Source organism: Sciurus vulgaris, assembly GCF_902686455.1.
Source record: "Sciurus vulgaris genome assembly, contig: HiC_scaffold_331_arrow_ctg1, whole genome shotgun sequence".
NCBI classification, from domain to species: Eukaryota; Metazoa; Chordata; class Mammalia; order Rodentia; family Sciuridae; genus Sciurus; species Sciurus vulgaris.
In genome coordinates this window covers 764,355-781,514 of record NW_027632716.1, presented here as the reverse complement: position 1 = coordinate 781,514, position 17,160 = coordinate 764,355, and the positions used below count along the sequence as shown (strand labels likewise).

At 38.0% G+C, this 17,160-nt stretch overlaps 1 long non-coding RNA gene across 1 annotated transcript in view; it reads left to right on the top strand.

Annotated features, from left to right (window-relative positions):
• The window catches only part of LOC306652618, a 67,962-nt gene extending 59,231 nt beyond the window's left edge, over positions 1-8,731 (top strand). Inside the window, exon 3 of the long non-coding RNA XR_013761497.1 lies at positions 8,414-8,731. This is a non-coding gene — a long non-coding RNA (uncharacterized lncRNA). The remainder of the gene's footprint in view (positions 1-8,413) is intronic.
• The last annotated feature ends 8,429 nt before the right edge of the window (positions 8,732-17,160 follow it).

Below are 17,160 nucleotides of genomic sequence, written 5' to 3'. Positions count from 1 at the left end.
CAACTAGAGTTTTTGAACATCTGTTACATTGCAATGGAGATTCACCTATAAAGTTACAAGGCCTTGACTTTGTGTTATTTGTATGTTGTGCTGTCTGATGTCATGTTTTGTCTGTATCAAAACTGAGCGCTCCTAAAATTAAGATTTAAAAATGGATCCAGATACTTTTAATTCACGTGATTTAAAAAGGTTCAAATTGGGTAAACTAATAAAAGCAAAATGTCTTTGAAAATAACTCACAAGTCTCTAGGTGGTCAAGCTCATAAAATATTGATGTTAATAAAGTGTCTAATATCAATTGTTTCTAGGACTTTTCTTCAACAGGAAAGAGACAGCAAATACTGTACAGGACACTTGTCTGATATCTTGGTTTTTACAGAATAAGTGAATTAGAGTTAACATGTATGGGATTACTCTAATGTGTTTGTAGAGACATCTGATTAATTTACAAAGTTAAAATGCTAATTGTTAAATAACATCGAGTACTTTTAACTCCTTAAATTCCATGGGGTATCATACTTAAACATTATTGGTGCTTTCATAGGTTGGTAAATAAAAGGGTTAAAACTTGCTTTGTGTCATCTCTAAAGTAAAAACAAGGTTACTAAGAGTTATGTCCTATAGGGTTTTATCAATTTCAATTCCCTTTTCAAAACCAAACTTTGTTCCTTTATTGCATTGTATTTTTCCTTTATTTCCTATTTTATAGTTTAAACTCTGAAAAATAATATTTCCTTTATTCTACTTGTTCAGATTGATTTATTGTTTTCCTAATACCTTCCATTGCAATATTGGGTTTTTTATTTGACATCTCTCAAATTTTTAAATGTAGAGAGTCATTTTTATGAAGTTCCCTCTTACAACTGCTTTTGCTAGATCAGGGGAGAGAGATGGGAAGGAAAAGAAAGGGACTACTATGCAAATTTATGTATGTGTCATAAATAATCCCACTATTATGTTTAAATATGTTTCAATAAAAGAAAATAAAACACTGGAAAGCAAACTGTTTTTATTGTGTCCCATAGATTCTGGAATGCTGTATCTCTATTCTCATTTTGTTCTGAGGTTTTTAAAAATTTACCCCAACTTCATCAGTGTTCCATTGAACATGCAAATGTATTTTTTATTCTCCAAGTGTTCATATAGTTTTTGTAGATTTTTATTGTGGTTTAATTCTTTTTCTTCCTTCATTATTGTTGTACATAAGATCAGGGTTAATATTGACGTAATTATAAAGCATGTAATAAAACTTTCTCCAATTAAGTACCCAATACTTTCCCATTCCCTTTCATCCTCCCTCCTGATATTACTGTCCTCTAGTCCACAGATCATTTTTCTGTTTATTTATAGTTGTCTTAATTTTTGTTTTATGGTTATACATAAAGGTCAAAGTCACAGTAATATTCTCACATGTGTACACAGTTAAGTGTGTTCAAATTTATTCCACCATTGCTCTTTGCTTTCCCTCCTCTCTCCAGTCTTAATTCATTTCCTCCACTCATCTGTTATCTATTTTTCATAATATTTTCCATTTTTACCCTTTATTTTTGTCTATCTTCTTCAAATGAAAGAAAGCATTCTTAAAATGATGGAAACCTTTTACATTCTAAGTCTCTTGTCTAATTTACTTAGCATGATATATTTTCATGTTTCATTCATTTACCAGCAAATGCCATGATTTCATTCTCATTTATGACATAGTAAAACTTCCTAATAGGTGCTGTGATGGTAGCTTGGTTATACAGCACTTGCCTGGTACATGTGAGGAACTGGGTTTGATCCTCAGCACCACATTAAAAAACACCAAAATAAAGATATTGTGTTAATCTACAAATAATATTTTAAAAAATCATTTATACACACACACAGACACATATATACACCTTTATATACATATATGAATGTGTATATATATATTGTTTGTTTATTAATCTGCTGATTGGTACCTAGACTGATTACATTGCCTGCTATGTTGAATTTTGCTGCTATGTACATTATGTTTCTACCAATATATAATATGTTTAGTTTAGATCTTTTGAATATTATCAGTAACTGAGATGGCTGGATCATGCAGCGGTCCCATTACTATTGTTTTGAAGTTTCTCTATAATGCTTTCCAGGGTGATGGTGCTAATTTGCAGTTCCATCAACAACAGATGAGTGAACCTTTTCCTTGCATCCCTGTTAACATTAATAGTTGACATTCTAACTGGAGTAAAGTTTCAGTGTACTTTTGATTTGTATTTCCCTTACAGCTAGACATGTTAAACATTTTTTTCATATACTTATTGCCATTTTTATTTCTTTTTTAAAGAAGTGTCTCTGTAGTTCTTTTGTTCACTTATTTATTAGGTCATTTGTTATTTGGAGATAAGTGTTGTAAGATTTTTGCATATTCTGGATGTTAATCCCATATTTGAGAATAAGGTGGCAAAAATCTTCCCCCATTCTGTAGGTTTAATTTCTATGGTATTAATTGTTTCCATTGGTGTGTAGAAGCTCTTTAATTTTATGCCATTCCAACTCCTGATTCTTGCTTTTTTAATGCACCTCATTATTGATATTAATTTTGCCAGGGCTTCTCTCTGAGTCTTCCTCAGAAATGCATTGATCATTTGTCTGGTAATGCATACCAAAGAGAAAAACGTGGCATAACAGGACCTATAGAAGGTAAGAACCACATATTATAAAATAACTGGCTATAATGTTCATTAAAAACATGTGTATTAGTAGATTCTAATAGTTGAAGAATTAAACATAATAAATATATAGAAAGGAAAAAGAGTTAAATGGTAATAAGTGGCATATCTTATTAAATTTTAGTAACAGATTAAATTGAGAATGTCAATAAAGGAGTTGAATTCCATTTCAGAATCTGTTTAGTGTGGAGGTCCTCTCTGCCATGTCCCACGTGGATGAGGAAAGGGTTAACTGCTGGAGGAGGATGGTGACTGTTTTTCAGTCTATTTCCCAAAACCTTATGTACTCAAGAAACACAAAAGAGCCCATACTCTTTTGAAATGAGAGGGGGCATGACAGGTCTGGCCATACCATCTCTGGCCTCTAAGAACAACAGCTACTCACCCAACACTTTTATTTTTAATACACAGGTAAAGTGGGCTAAGAATTGGAGGAGCTTCTTCTGTGATTGACAGGATAGAGTGGAGTTAGGGAAGTCATTCTTTTAGGGGAGATATTCCAGAAGGAGACAGGGAACAACTGGCACATAGCACCACATGCTTCCTGGTAATCCTGGACAGAATTTTGTGCCTGTTAGTTCCTGGAAATCAGGCATCTGCATCCCATGACTCAGCCTAGTTTGATTCTGCTAAATAATGATGGTTTCCCATTGCTTATATCAGAGGAAAGTTGGTAAATAAAAAAGGGGAGAAGAGAAGAGAGAACAAATAAAAAGAAAGTTAAATATCGCAGACAACAAAAAAAAGCAAAAGAAGTGGGCACACATTTTGATGGGAGGTAAACTCAGGTTAAACATTAGAAAGTGAAAAAGCACAGCATTAGAAAAAAACTGAGTTTCCAGTAACAACACTGGGCAGAGTAAAATTTTCCAACAGTTTTTTTATTTATCAATATTGGAAAGTATTTAAGAAATGCATGCTACATCATGCCAGGTCTATATTTGGTTTGCTATAAATAAACACATTTGATCCACCATAAATGTATATAATTTATTGCTATGTGAAAGGTTCTGACTTCCTAGAAGAATAAATATGGTGGAGAATAATATAATCTGGAAATGAAAAAAAGGTAGGACTTTTATGAAAGGATCAGCAAAGTATACCCTGATAAAATGTTCACTGAAAGATTATAAATACTAATACACCTACAATTTGGGGGACAAAATGTGAGGATTTCAAATAAGCTAGTTATGTTAGAGGAACTGGTAGAAGAGTAGCTATACCCAAAAATGCTCAAACTTTACTGAACCCAATATTGGGACAATGTTCAAAATGCACATTGTACTCAACAGGCTTTTGCATCCATGTTTCTAAAACATTTAAAGATGTTTCCAATGCTCCTGATACATGGACCACATTCTGATTTGCAAGGGAGGAAACTGCCTTGAGGAAGTATTAAAAAAGAGCTGTTGAATATTAGTTCAGTCATAACCAGATCCAGTGAAAGCACAAATAATTTTTTTCTAAGCATATCTCTGCAGAAAGGAAAATGACAAGAACAAGGAAGATATAAAAATTATATTTCTAACCAAGTAAAATGACAGACCAGAAATCACCCAGAGACTGGTATAGGAGTATCACAGGTTCTAGACCAGCCTCAGCAAAGAATGAAGCCAGAAATAATTTAGCAAGAAGTTATCTCAAAACTAAATAAATTAGTCATTTAGTCAGTTAGTAAGTAAATAATGCTGTGGATGAATCTTAGTCATATAGGTTTCAATATATGTACTTTAAGATACAACTACTGAATAGGGAAAAAATTGTAGTAGGAATAATCCAAACAAAGAATAAAAAAAAAAAAAAAAGAATCAAGACCAAAGCTCTAGAAATTGCTTTTGAATAGCTCACAAGAAGGGGAAATGAGCTAGGTAACTGGAAAGGAATGCAAAGGAAACAGAGGAAGCATTTCAGTTGGCACAGCTTCTTCAATTTGTTCATTTAATTAAACTTCATTCTATACATAGAACTGAAAATTGTCTATCCTCTGTGTTTCTGGAAATACTCCCTCCATTCAGGCCTGCATGAACATCACACTGCACTGTTGCCTTCATATTATTCATCTGTATTCACACAAAGGCCCTTCATGTCTACCACCTGCAGCATTGATATTGGTCTAGCTACACTGCATATGCAGCCATCAGCCTTTATCCCTTTTCCTGCCCATACTGTCCTCTGTCATTACTCCTCACCCACCCCTGTATGGTTACACAAATACGGGTCCATTTGATGCTTTTCTCTGTGTCATGCTACAATCTTCCCTGTTCTTATCATTTTCTGTCTCTGGCTGATAATCTCACTCCTTAAGCCTCTCTTCATACCATCCTCCAGAAAAGGCACCATTTTTCTCAACTACCTCTTACCAAAAACTTATTCAGTTATTGGTTCAAATAATTAGAACTGTTGACACTGAGGGGGTATAAAAACATCCCCAACAATCTGGGAGCAAATGGATTAGATTTGTACAGAAAATTTTTACGAGTCAATTTGTTAGGTCCTAAGTAGAATAGTTGCTGGGTTACTAAGGTAGTCCTGAGGTGTAAAAACACTATATCAGAAAGGATAGTCATAGTCCTGAAGGACTGAACAAATAGTTTACCTACTAAAAGAAGAATATCTATCTGTTAGAATAGGGGAAAAAAACATTTTAGATATGAATGTATTTATTGACAAATGAGCAAGAAGTATCAGTCATTAGGAAACAGTATTGATGAACAGAGAATGTTGAAAAGTTATTATTACAAGGAGAGAATAGAAATTTGTGAATTTGAATATTTCAGATATTTTAAAAAATTTATTTCTGGGAACTTTTAACTTTTCTGGAGGGATAATTCTTTGAGTTATTTTTATGCATTAAACTTGTTGACATGTAGTTTTTCCCTGATGAGTTTTGAAGTTCTTGATCAGGAAAACCATGCATAGATTAGTAAGTGTTTGCTGGGTATACTTGGTCACACATAAACATAGCTTTTAGGAGGCTGAGATTGGTGAAATGCATAATTGATGACACTCTAAACAATTTAGAGTGACTCTGTCTCAAAGTACAATTGGTTTGGTAATACCACTCATTGGTAGAATAATTGCTAAGGTTGGAAAAGTCTCTGGATAAAAATCACAAAACATGAATACACACACACATGCACACACAGGCACACACAAACACACACAGCACAATATGATTGTTTTGAAAGTAAATTATGATCTAATATAAAGCCTATTATTAGTTTTTAATTTGATAGACTCTTACATTTTCCAGGAGTACTAAGTAACTTAAGTAAACTATCCATTTGTCAACAGACATACTGTTAGATGTAACATTACAGGAAGAGGAGGAAGGGCTTAGTGGCACTGAAAATAAGCAGCCACAGTCCCTGAAAATAACCAGTAAACATGGGAATTTGAATTCATGGTTTCATCCTATTTTCCTCACATCCAGAATGTAGATTAGTTTAAATGAAATGATCTTTTGCAAAATTCTTTAGGAATCTAAATGTCATAAATTAATATTTAGATCTAATGCAATCTAATGAGTCTGAAAATAACATTGGAAATCATGGCAACCTAAAAGTGAGTTTTATTCTAGTAATTGAAGTATTTTTTCTGAATATTGTTTGTGTTTTTATTGGTAAAATCTCACTGATGAAAACATTAACTATAAGACTTATGAGTAAACAGTTAAAATTATGAACATACGTAACTGTGATTGCCATTGATCTAATTTATGTCCAAGTATGGTTATTCCCAAAGGTGCAAAATTTTAATTTCACAGTCCAGTCATTAATGCTGGCTAAAGCTTCCATCATCCCTGAAATCCTTTCTATGTTGAGGCAGATAATAGCCTCAAATGAGTTTTACATCTAACTTTTAACCAAATAGCAACCTTCTAGAATAGGACATTTGTGGTTAGGGTACAATAAGTAATTTTCCAGTTCACTTCCTTAGTGGATGTCAGAATAAAAGAGTGTTTGGATGCAGTTAGTGGGAAATTATGAAAAATTTTGAGGGGTCTTATTGTTTTCTCATATTGTGTGTGTTAATAGGCTGAAGTTTTGCATGCATTTAGAAGGATACCCTCTTAGGTGTGGGTTCTTTTGGGGTATAGCTTCCTCTGTGTGATGTTCCTAGGCAGTGGTGAGGTCTCAATGTTAGATCCCCACTGAACTTGACCAACATGCATGACTGGTGGTCCACTTCTTTTCTGCATTGACTAATTGGTTGGGTGGTATTCTCCACAGCTGACTAGAGGGGAGATTTTTATCTTCCACTCAGCCAGGTTTCCCTGGAACAGCTGTGGACTCTTCCTCCTATGGATGATTTTCTCATTCTAAATGTCAGTATTTCTGGGTTTTATCTGGAAGCAGACTGTCTGTGATGACTCTCCACTGAGTCTCCCAGCCCCTCTTTTCATCATGTGGCCACTCTCCAGTCAGTCTGAATTCATTCATGGAAACATCAGGAAGCACTGTATGTGTCTGTGCTGCCACTATTCTTTATTGGAAAAATTTTTAGTTTTTCTACAATGAAATGTGATGAAATGATGGGAGAAATCCTAGTTCTTGGTTAAAAGCAGTTAATGTCTCAAGTGTGTAAACTTGCACAGAGGAGCATTCCAATTCTCCAACTGAGGAATGTAAACAACCACCTCAAGTTCATCTAGTATTACCAAGGGAAACTGTATAGAAGCCTGGTAGTCTGATCCCCCATGGCACAATGTGATTGGGCAAGAAACTTATAAAATGTATACCTTTCCTGCAAAAAACTAGTGTTCAGGGTGCTCACCACTAGCCTGCTTCCACCCAACTCCAAGAGTCTGGGGATCTTCACTCAGGAGGGCTTACCTGCACCAGAACTAACCTGGCATCCCTAAAGGTGAGGTAGAGAAAAGTGGAAAAGTGTTTCTTCTGGAAAAAGCCTTTTCCCTAAATTAGGGAATGCCTCAGCAACTCAGCCAGATGCTCTCAGTAAATCAAAACAGTCAAATAGGGCTGGGGATATAGCTCAGTTGGTAGAGCACTTGCCTTGCATGCAGAAGGCCCTGGGGATTCAATCCCCAGTACCACAAAAAAAAAAAAAAAAAAAAAAAAAAAAAAAACAGGCAAATGGAAGTGGTGATGGCTCACAAGGTCTGGGGTCCTAGGATTGATATTTGCAGGCAAAACCTGAAAATCAAAATAGAATACACTAAAGAACATTCAAAAGTTTGATAGGCCTTAGCAGGAAGAGTGTATCCTCAAGCTCTGTCAAATTTTAAAATCCTTTCGATTTCTTGGACTTTTTCACATCCACCACCAACACACAACAGGCCTAATGTCTTTGCTTGCCTTCTTTCAGTGTGACTTCTTTCAGATAGGGTTTCCTGTGTCATTCCTGACCCTGTGAAGAACAATCCACTCATTCCCAGAATCATGGTGCACGTGAGAACACCATATCCTTCACACAATTCTACACTGCATCTGTTGAGAACCTCCATCCAAATTAAAAACAGTATATGAAAGAGCTTCATTACTGTTGACACTGGAACTCTAGTGATACTGGGAGACTAGGTTGCAATATTCCCTTGTTCCTCCTGAATGCTATCAGCAGGAACTAACACATATCCATCCCCAAATCATACAATTTGAGTTTAAGGAATTTGCAACACGATGCAAAGGAAAACTGACTGAGAAAATCCAGGGCCAAGGGCAGCTATATATGATCCTCACCTCTTGCTTTTCCAGATGACATTGAGTTTCTTGTAGAAAGTGCTGAGGTGTGCAAGTCCACTTCACTTACACAGAGTCTGAAGTGTACCCAAGAAGCCTGGTTATTGCCAAAGATGAGTGCAGTTGTCGTTTTGAAGTTCCTGCCATTGCAACCTGGTGAGCATCGTCTTCTTCAAGAACTTGCTGAGGATATACCCCCATGAGCATACTCATGAGAATGAGCTAACCTATCAGTTCCTGAGAGTTGACTCATCTCAAGGAACACCTCCCCTTAAGAACTGCAGGTGACCTGGGAAGCACTGCTAACTTTGACTGGAGCTCCATGCTGAAAGTCTGATTGGAAACGATTTGCATATCCAACTGGTACTTTTTCAACTGTGCCAATTGAGTTGATGAAAGAGGAGAAACAGTTGAGATGAGGAAGGGTTGGCATAAAAAGAAGAGTTGGTTTTTTTCTCCCCTTCTGAGAGGCCAGGGATTTGAACCACAGACCTTGCACATGCTAGGCCAGCACTTTCCAAAAGGAGCTATTTCTTTGACTCCAGAGGAGACCTTTTTAGCTACACTCTAGATCCTCTGCTGGTCTGATTGTCAAATTCTCTGCAGAAAACCCAGCCTCAGACAAACCAACAAATTTCTAAGAAACTCATCATCTTCCTTTTCACAGCAGTGCTGCAAGGAACATTTTGTGCATGTCAAGACCCACAATCTAGGGGTGTGTCATGAGGGGAAAAGTTTATCCCTATCTATTGAAGGAGGAAAAGACTTGTAGCTGATCACTGAGCAGAAAATGATGGCAGTGAGCATGGAGGTTGGGGGGCAGGAGAAGAGACAGCCCTAAGTGGTAATCAGAATATGTTCAGGTGGTGAGTAGGAAGGGAGATTTCTGGGATCATTCACTCCTGGATCCCTAACCATTCCAATCACAATCTGCTGATACTTTCCTCAATCCTCTTTCTCCTCCTGTCATTTTCCTTGGAAAATTTCTAATGAGGAGATATCTGGGCAAAAGGCACAACCTAGGAGAGGTGCTGGATCTTGCCTATGATCTCATTGATGGGGGAGATAGAGGAAGGTGTTTCTCCTTGCCAAATCTTTTTTCCCTAAATTAGGGAATGCCTTAGCAACTCAGCCAGATGCTGTCAGTAAATCTAACAGTCAAAGGGAAGTGGTGATGGCTCACAGGTTCTGGGGTCCCAGGACCGAAATTTGCTGGCAGGAAAAATAAAAATGTCCTCATCCAATATCCATCTGCCACTAGTTATGTTTGCAGCTCTTTCTCTCAAGATTTAATGGAGTATGATAAGTGGCTGAAAGTCATTTCCGGTATCTCTCAATATTTCAACTGCAATCCGTTCCACTCTGAAAATGGCCTCAGTATGATTCCAGTGCTTCTGTGCCATGATAGCAAAAGATGGGAGAGTTACTCTATTTGAAGTGGAAGGGGCAGGCTTCGGGCATGGCAGGTGTGACAGGTGCAGAGTTTCCAGTCTCTGGTTGGAGGATGCACTTTCTCTCTCTCCCCAGAGGCTTTCTTGGGGCCTTGGGCCACCTAGATGTTGAGGAGTGGCTTCTGTTGTGTCTGCACCACAGACAGCTCCTGAGGTCACAGAGGGGTGGCATGACAGAGTGGTGGCATCATGGTTCCCATGGCAATGAGAGACACTTCCGCTTTTGGCTGCTTTAGATGGAGAATAAAATCAAGCATGGATTCAAAACAAGAACAGGCTCCACGGTGAGGGTAAGAGGAAAGAGGAAGGGAGTGCATCAGGGGCATCAGGGGCCTGATGTTTCAAGGAAGGTGATCCTGAAATTTCTGAATTTAGCTAAATTACTCCATTTGAACAAGATTAAATACTTTGTTGTTTATAGTACTCTAATCTAAACACAGTTGAAACTTTTGGAGCCCTTTGTATATAGAATTGTACCTGTTAGGACTTAACTCTCAGTTACATTGTTTTTTAGTGATAACACAAAGCAATTTTAATTGCTTTTTATTAAATTTATTAAAATTAAATTTTAATTGCTTTTTATTCACCAATCTTTGAAAACACCAATAATGTTTAAGTATGTTACCCCCTGGAGTTAAAAGAGTTAAGAGTACTTGATGTTATTTAATAATTAGCACTTTAACTGTAAATTAATCAGATGTCTCTAACAAACACTTTTGAGTAATCTTATATATGTTAAGTCTAATTTACTTATTTTACTGTAAAACCAATGTATTAGACAAGAGTATTGAATGGTATTTGCTGGCTCTTTCCTGTTGAAAAAACGTCCTAGAAAAATTGATATCAGACATTTATAAACATCGACATTTAATTAGTTTGACCACCTAGAGATTTGCAAGTTAATTTCAAAGACATTTTACTTTTATTAGTTTGCCCAATTTAAATTGAACCTTTTAAAATTACTTGAATTAAAACTATTTGGATCCATTTTTTAAATTTTAATTTTATGCATACTTATTATTCATGTCAATTTTGTCAGGTACATAGACAATATGACATTAGACAATAAAATAGACACATAACACAAAAGCAAAGGCCTTGTAACATTTATCTCCATTGCAATATAACAGATGTTTAAAAATAATTCTAGAGTTGGTTAAAAATAGAACTGATCAAAAAATCATAAAACTAGATATGTAGGATCAAAATTATGAGCTCAAAAAATATAGCATTTAAGAAAAACAAAACAAGAATCCTAAAAAAAAAAGAAAAAAATGACCATCAATTATAGCATAAAAGTGAGGAAGAGGAAGGCAGAGAGAAGGGGTGAGAGGAAGGGAGTGGGAGAGAGAAAGTGAGATAGTTTTGTGTTGGAGCCCAGAAGATGTTTAAAATGGACACATTTTTTTTCCTTCACTCTCAGGTTGGTCACCCCCACCTCAGACTACTGCAGTTTACATTCCAATACAGGCTTCTGCAAGGCCATGCAGGGGAAATTGCCTAGGAACTTTTAACACTTTTTCCTGGTGAAATCAGGTTAGGTTTGGATGCAGAAAATCATGAAACAATATTTCCCACTACTTTTGAGGAATTGGGCTGCTATATTATACCCCTTACTCAACATGCCACGGGTTGTTGGGCTGTTTAGGGTTATTTAAGGTGGGAAGTGGGCCATGAGGAGTGTGGCTAGACAGGTTTCTCCACCTAGATTTATTGCAGTGGAATGTTCTGTTCTCCAGTTACTTGCGGAGAACAAAGAGGAGTAGCTGGAGAGGGGTAATCTTTTGTTCTCTCTGCCACGTTTTCTTTGCCATTTTCCCCAGGGTGGGGGAACTACAGGGTTTGTTTCACTTTCTCCTATAGTCCAAGAGAGTAAATTTTTGAATCTACATTCTCTGTTGGAACTCCCTTTAAACAGGCATACATTGCTGTTAGTATAGGATAAACAGTGCTAGTGGGACTAAACCTTCTCTCACTTCTGCCTTCCTAAGGGGGGGCCAGGTCTGGGAGTGGAGCAGGGATCCAAGACCTTCCACCCCCATGTGGGACCAAATTGATGGGGTATGCTGCAAATGGGTTCTTGGGAGAAAAAGAAGACCATTTTTAAATCTCCATGATTCACGGATGGAACCCCTAAGGGAGCAAGAGAGGGCAATTCACTCCAAGGGTATAGAGGGGGAGGAGCAGACAATGGGAGGCCTTTGTTATTATTGGTGTCTGTCTTCTCATCCTCAGAAGTTACAATTCTTGAGGTGAAGGCCTGGAGGGATCATTTTTTTCTCTTTCTGTTTCACCTTAAGCCCACTCTGTGAGAGAAGTGCCTTTAAAGCTGCCAGCTGCAGAGCTCTCTGCCTAGGGGCGAGTTTGGAGTAAATAAATCTCTCAAGAACAAGGAGGACTGTAAAGTAACCTGCAATGAATACCCTAAGCCTAAGATAGAGGACCCATGGGAGGACAAAGGGAGCCTATCTTCCAACAAACAAATAGGTGTTTAGGATCCGATATATTTTGGTGCTTTGCAGGGGTACTTCTGTGAGTCATTATGTCACAGCCATGTGTCCCACATGGTGTCTCTGGTAAAGATCTCCACAGAGGATGACCAGGTTCCAAGTTCAGGAGGATAAATCCCTTCTGTGAATTTACTGGGAGGACCAAAGAGGAAGGTAGAGCCGCTGGCAGGGGGGCATGTAACTCCAACCAGAGGCAGTGTGTGCCTTTTTTGGGGGATTAGGACAATTAGGATGAACAGGGAATAAAGTGGTGGAGAGGGGTCCTGTGCTTACCCTCATAGGACCGTCAGCACACAGAACACAAAGGGGCATTTACCAAATCAGGGATCCAGGGGACCTCAACAATCCTGAGGAGCCATGAGTAACTAGGCACGTGGGTGCCAAGTAGTCCCAGTTACTCTGGAGATAGGTGGGAAGATCGCTTGAGTCCAGAAGTTCTGGGCTGTAGTGCACTCTGCCCATCAGGCGTCTGCACTAAGTTTGGCATCAATATGGTGACCTCCTGGGAGTGGGGGACCACCAGGTTCCCTAAGGAGAGGTGAACCAGCCCAGGTTGGAAACAACAGGTCAAACCCCCCCTACAAATAGTCAGGAGTGGTGCTTGTACCGGAGATTCAAATGCTAGTTCTCTTCCCACCTCCTCAGTTACCTTCCCAGTGGACACTTTAAAGCATCAAAAAAAGACAGGTCTTTTTTCTCTTCACAAACAGATTAGACTTCCTATGAGAGAAAATGGCCTGTTGCCACTTTATGAGATCTCCTCCACCTGATTGGTATTAGGGCATATGACCAGAGCTCTGACACCGCTCAAGGTTCAGAACTGTGAGAAGATAATCAGTTTAACCTGCACAGGTAGGAAGTCTGTAAAATTCTAAAGGACTTTTCTGCCATAGTATCATGGTCATTGCTCCCTCTAGTAAAAGCCCCTGGATGCATATGACTTCCTGGACACCTCACTACAATCAACCTCAGCACACTGACATTTCAGGGACTATAATGGGACCCAGAGAAGCAGGGAAACTGACTGTGTAGCACCCCTAGTTGCCAGCAGGTAAGTGCCTCCCCATCTAGTGGTCACGAGGGGCAACGGTGGGGATCTATGCACCACAACACAGGATCTTCCATATAAAAAAGATGTGGTTCTCCCAAACTAGTCTTCTCAATAGTGGTCATAGAACAGTGACACTGTTTTCAGAACTTACTAAACAATGAATCGGTTTTTGCTTCCACCTCCGAGAAGTAAAGTCAAAACATTTATGGGGTTTTGACTATTAGGCTTAGCTGTGTTTCAAGGCCTTAAAGGAAACACTGTAACAATATTCCCTGAACTCCTGAGCACTAAGGAACCATGAGCCTAGCTCCTTGTATCTCAGGGTCTGTGCACCTTGGTTGTAATTGGCTAATACTGAATGCCTGTATGCCTGGGGTGAGTGTGGTTATCATTAAAAGCATTTTTGGAAAGTGGTGTAAAAGATCCTGTTCTTGGAGGAGAGAACAAAGCAAGGCGTAGGTATTTAGCCCCAAGTGTGCACCTGAAGGGATTTTGAAAATTAGAATTCCTGAGCCACCCTGAGTTAGATACTGCAGGTTTGGGGTGTGGCCAAAGAATCTGCATTCTCTGGTGAAACAAATGCTGATGGGGGCCCACTGTTGGGAACACATTCTGAACCCTAGTGTGACTTAGGCTGAACTTCTAAAGGACAGTAGCAAAGGACCTTTAAATATTTATCAAAGAAAAGAAAATGAGTTGCTAACAGCTAAACTCTGCATAGCACTTACAAGCTCAAGATCAAGGGATAGCTAATACCTCCAGGTTAGAAGGATCACAAGTTCCAACACAAATAATTACCCCCTGAGGTTACCCTCTCCTGCCTTTGGGAATATCCACAGAAATAAAGGAGGTGAGGGTCTATCAAAAAGCTAGATGTTCCCATGCCCAGAAGCACCAGCTCTGGGTGCCGGTTCCTCTCTTGAGGAGTCTACTATTTCTGTTTTTTCTTTTAAATAAAACTTGTTTTCTATACATGCCTTGGCTCACTCAGGTGTCAATCTTCAACACCTGGGGATGTGATCCTGATTTTCCATATCAACAAGGTACAGACAAATTTGAGTGGTGAGAACCCCTATCTAATGAAGAGAATTATTTTATAAAGTGGGCCCACTGTGATGACCCCCACATGCTTTCTTTTCCAAGAAGCAATTTACCTGCATCCCTTTTGGGCCTAAGTGGATGGGCTATGGCACATTCCTCAACAAATTACCTATATTTTGCAGGGAAAAACACAGGCCTGAAATAACATTGATAAGAGGGATTCAAGTTAAACTGAAGAGGGTGACTTTTTTGACCCTTTCCACAGACTAGATCCTGAAACTCAGGCTGATAAAGATAATCTATCAGAATTTATGGTTAAGAATCCAATTAGAAACAGCATCAGCCAAGGTGACCTAGACTTGTCATTGGCATGGGATCATGATAGTCTGATGTCATCCAGCTGACAATCAAAAGTCAAAAGGCAGACCTGGGCAGGACTCTCTTGAAACTTTGCTGAGATCCTCCAACAAAACTAGAATACAGGAGAGGAACACTTCTCTCTCCTCTCTGAGAGAATTCACTCTCTCTTGAGAGTATCCCCTTTCCCTTATACTATCACTTCAGTAAACTCATGTCTGTTACTTTGAGTGACATGACTGAAATCTTTCTAATTTGATTGTAAGAATCAGGATTTGAAGGTGGGTGTTTGCACTGCATCAGTTTCCTAGAAGTCACCAGTCCTGTAAGCACTAAATATTTTAAATAGTTCTCAATATCTGCATTGATCTTATTTCAGCTACATTGTCAGGCTTTCTGGCTTTTCCAACTCTTCAGGAAAACTCAAAGGGAGAAAGGATAATATAGAGCTATACACCAGGACTGTTTCTCCTCCACACAGTGGATGCCTCAGTTGATGTAGTAATTAATATGCACTGTAGATCTATTAAGATATGATTTTCTTGAAAATAGAGCAAATAGTTGTTTACAAACATGCCTACTGAGAAAGTGCAACATGTAATATGGGAAAAAAAAGCAAGAACTTTCAGAGTCCATTTATCCATTGGACACAATACAAACAGTGTGTACATCTCATAGAAGTGTTTTATTTTGAAATCTAAAGAAAAATAAATGAATTTAATATGTCATGGTTTATATTCATCTTCATACAAGCCACTAGAACAATATAAATGTTAACTTTCTTTGCATAGGGAAGGGCACATGAAGGCAGAAACAAGTCTCTAGAACTATTGAAAAATGTGCTCCAAAACATGGCCAGAATTAGGTCATTCTCAAGTCTTGTATAGATTGAATTTCTTTTCCCCACATTTTTATTAGTGCATTATAGTTGTACATAATGCTCAGATTTGTTACATATTTGTAGCATGAACACAATCAAACAATATTATTTAACCAATATGATTTCCTAGTACTTCCCTCCTCCCTCCCCACTTGGTCCCACCCCTTGGTCTCATTTTTTTAACTGATCTCCCTTTGATTTTAGGAGATTCACCCCCAGCTTTGTTTTCCTTTTTTCTCCCTCTCTAGCTTCCCTAGGGAGACATATATCTCTTAACCTTTTCAGTTTGACTTATTTCACTTAACATGGTTGTCTCTAGTTCCATGCATTTTCCTGCAAATGACACAATTTCACTTTTCTTAATGATTGAGTAAAAATCAATTGTGTATCTGTACCACATTTTCTTTATCCATTCATCAATTGATGGACACCTAGGCCAGTTCCATAGTTTAGCAATTGTGAATTATGCCCCTATAAACATGGGTAATCACATATCCCTGTAGTATGATGACTTGAATTCTTCAAGATAAATACCAAATAGTGGTATAGCTGGGTCATATGGTCATTCCATGCCTAGCCTTTTGAGGAGTCTCCATACTGATTTCCATTATAGTTATACTAATTTTCTATCCCACCAATAGTACGAGTGTTCTTTTTTCTCCTTATCCTATCCAGCATCTATTATTTTTGTTCTTGATAAATGCCATTCTGACTGATGTGAGATGAAATATCAGCATAGTTTTGATTTACACTTTCCTAATTAGTAATGATGTTGAACATTTTTCTGTATATATTTTTTGTCATTTATATTTCTTCTTTTGAGAAATGTCTGTTTAGTTCACTTGACTATTTATTAATTAGGTAATTGGATTTTTTTTGATATTTCATCTTTTGTTGTTCCTTGTTACCATTTTCTTCTCTCTTTATTGCTAAAAATGAAAGGGAATTGAGAAAAACAATAGGTCAGTAAGTACTCTTGTTTTCAAGTGAAAGAAAATCAACTCAAACTAACATAGACAAATGTGGGGGCAGTGTTTTCTTTTACAAGTGAAAATCTTGGGGGTAGTTCTGACTGCAGGAACAGCTTTTTTCAGTGATGTCTTTTTTTTTTGTCTTTTAATCTCTTAGTTTCCATCCCATTTTCTGGCCTCCCTTGTAGCCACAATATGTCAGTAAGCATTTCATGCTCATCTCTTACTAGCCATTTGTGGACCTCTGAAACAGTCTTTTGGGACCAGTTCAAGCCAAAGTTGCAGACTGTGTTTCCTTGTTCAGGGGGTTTCCATGCTCTAATTTCTTAGACTTGGTCATCTTCCCACCTCACCAACCATAGGGTGAAATGCAGAGGAAGGATCCCAGGAAAAATTAGAAGTAGCTTCTGGAAGAAGAGAAAACAGACACTGGAGACAGATAAAAACACTCTGGGCAGATTCCCCTGCTGTGACCAGTGTGGCCAAACTTTCCATTCCAGT